The sequence below is a fragment of the Pantherophis guttatus genome, chromosome 3, assembly GCF_059756535.1.
Source record: "Pantherophis guttatus breed Tessera chromosome 3, ASM5975653v1, whole genome shotgun sequence".
In the NCBI taxonomy this organism is placed as follows: Eukaryota; Metazoa; Chordata; class Lepidosauria; order Squamata; family Colubridae; genus Pantherophis; species Pantherophis guttatus.
This window is the reverse complement of record NC_142065.1, coordinates 55,373,246-55,375,831: the sequence shown is the minus strand read 5'-3', so window position 1 is coordinate 55,375,831 and position 2,586 is coordinate 55,373,246.

The following is a 2,586-nucleotide window of genomic DNA, read 5'->3' as shown; positions in this document are numbered from 1 at the left end:
CTTTTTGTACTTTTTTAAATAGTATTTTGAGTTTCAAGACATACATAATACAGAAAAGATCAGAATATTTTCAATTACATCTTAATCTAGAGATAACCATTGCTTCACTTCATACTCTGAAAATAACCAGTTCAGTTTCTGAAGAAGCAAAGTCACATGGTGGAAGTAGAAAAAAAAGGAGTGGCCTCAGGTTTTATCTCCCTGCCCCCACTAGCTACTGGAAAAAGGAAGAGAATCACCGCTAGACTGTATTGTCCACATCCAGCCACCTGAGCCAGCCAGCATCATACTGTAATCAGTTGTATCAAAAGCTGCTAAGAGTTCAAGGAGGGCCAGATGGGCTATTCCCACTCCAAGCCCATTAAAGTTCATTGGCAAATTGATGTCGGTATTATGATCCATCTTGAATGCAGATTGAATGAGGTCCAGATAATCAATGTCCTCCAAGGCTCTTGAGCTGTAGGGTAACCATCTTCATGGGATGAAATATGAAGAAATAGGTTTGCTTATTTGTTTGTATTACATACTTCTTAACTGCCTATCTCCGTTGGAAAATAACAGAACCGTTTCTCCCCGACCTCCTTAGTTAATTAATTAGATGTATCTTGTTAAATAGTACTAATAAATATATTCTACAAGAGCTGAATTAAGAGTAATATATTAATGCATTTAAAGCTCAGTGTCCTTTATTTCACTTCAGCTGGCAAAAAACTGTTATGTTACATAACATGAAATGGAGTAAGTATTCATTAGTGTGCCATGATTGGATTTTGATGGCAAAGGAATGCCTCCATCTGAAATTCACCAACAAATGTACATTGTTTTGATGATTATGGTAACCTGAGTAATGTGTTGCTATGCCAAAAATGTAAAAATAGAAAGGTAAACTCAGAAACAGCTGGTCTGTGTGATGAAAACAAAATGGATGACAGCAACCAATGAGTTTTACACAAGAAAAGTTGAAGAACTATTAAGCACAATTGGCAGATCACCTGAAGGGAAATTACTGTCAAATTTGGCATGTCATATGAACATGTGGATTATATAATTGATGTTCTTCAAAAGGCTTGTGCAACAGGTTTTTTTGTATGCTGACAGCAAAGATTAAAGCTTCAAGAGTTAAAATTTGACATCAATTGCCACACAAGAATAAAACTTAAGGTACCGTATTTTCCGGCGTATAAGACGACTTTTTAACACATGAAAATCTTCTCAAAAGTCGGAGGTCGTCTTATACGCCGGATGTCGTTTTCCTGTAACCAGGCAGACCAGCCCGAAAGGCTCTGACGAGCCTTAAATGGCTCTGGTGATCCAAGCTCTGACGATCCCAGTTGAGTTGCCTGCTAATCAGGCAATTCAGCTGGGATCGCCAGAGCCATGTAAAAGAAAAAAACTTTTTCCCTTTCACATGGCTCTGGCGATCCAAGCTCTAACGATCTGCTAATCAGGCAACTCAGTTGGGATCGCCAGAGCCATGTAGAAGGAGTTTACCTTTCTATTTTTATAGTTAGGAAGTTTTAAATTTAGTTTTCATATAAAAATAAAATAAAATAATATTTGTGCAGCTTTCTGAGATTTAGTGTGTTTCTGTAGTGTTTCACGCTAACTACACAAACACACAATCTCAAAGCTGTATGTGGAATTTTGTGTGTGTAAAGTGTGAAAGTTTTTTTGGGGGGCTTTTTGTGGCTGTGTGAGGTTCCTGCTTGTTGCAGGGGCCATTTTGGGTCTAGCACAGCTGCTTTTACATTGTGGGTGAGCCAGTTGTGTTGTGTGTGTGTGTGTGTGTAAAGTGTGAAAGTTGTTTTTTTGGGCTTTTTGTGGCTGTGTGAGGTTCCTGCTTGTTGCAGGGGCTATTTTGGGTCTAGCACAGCTGCTTTTACATTGTGGGTGAGCCAGTTGATGTTTTTTAATTTTTATTTGGTGTGCGTTGGAAGAGGGGTAGCCTTATATGGCGAGTATAGCCCGAACCCTATATTTTAACAGGAAAATTCGGGGGTCGTCTTATACGCCCAGTCGTCTTATACGCCGGAAAATACGGTATCTATTGACAGCATCTTGATAGCTGATGAAACATGGGCTCATCATTATGACCTAGAAATGAAGAATCAATCCATGGAATATCAAAAAGCTTCACCTACAAAAGAAAAAAATATCAAAACCCAGGTAGGAAAATTCATGTTACATTTTGGGGATGCAGATTGTGTTATGGACAAGGATTTCTTGAACGTAGCATCACTAATACCTCAAAGCACAACACTGAAAAAGGAAAAGGATAATTTAATGAGCATCTATTTGATTCAAATGAAGGGGTGAAAAGGACTGTCAGAAACTGATTGAAGAGACAAAGTTTGTTTTCATGGTGTGGAGACAATAACTTGGTCCTTGACACCAATAAGACCAAGGATCTTATAGTGGATTATAGAAGGAATAGATCAGACATCCAGCCCTTGCTTATCAATGGAGACGGAGTGGAGAAAGTGGCCAGTTTTAAGTTTAAGTTTCTGGGTGTTATCTTAAAAGAGGACTTGATCTGGGGCACTTACATTGCAACACTGGTCCAAAGGGCACAGCAGAGATTATACT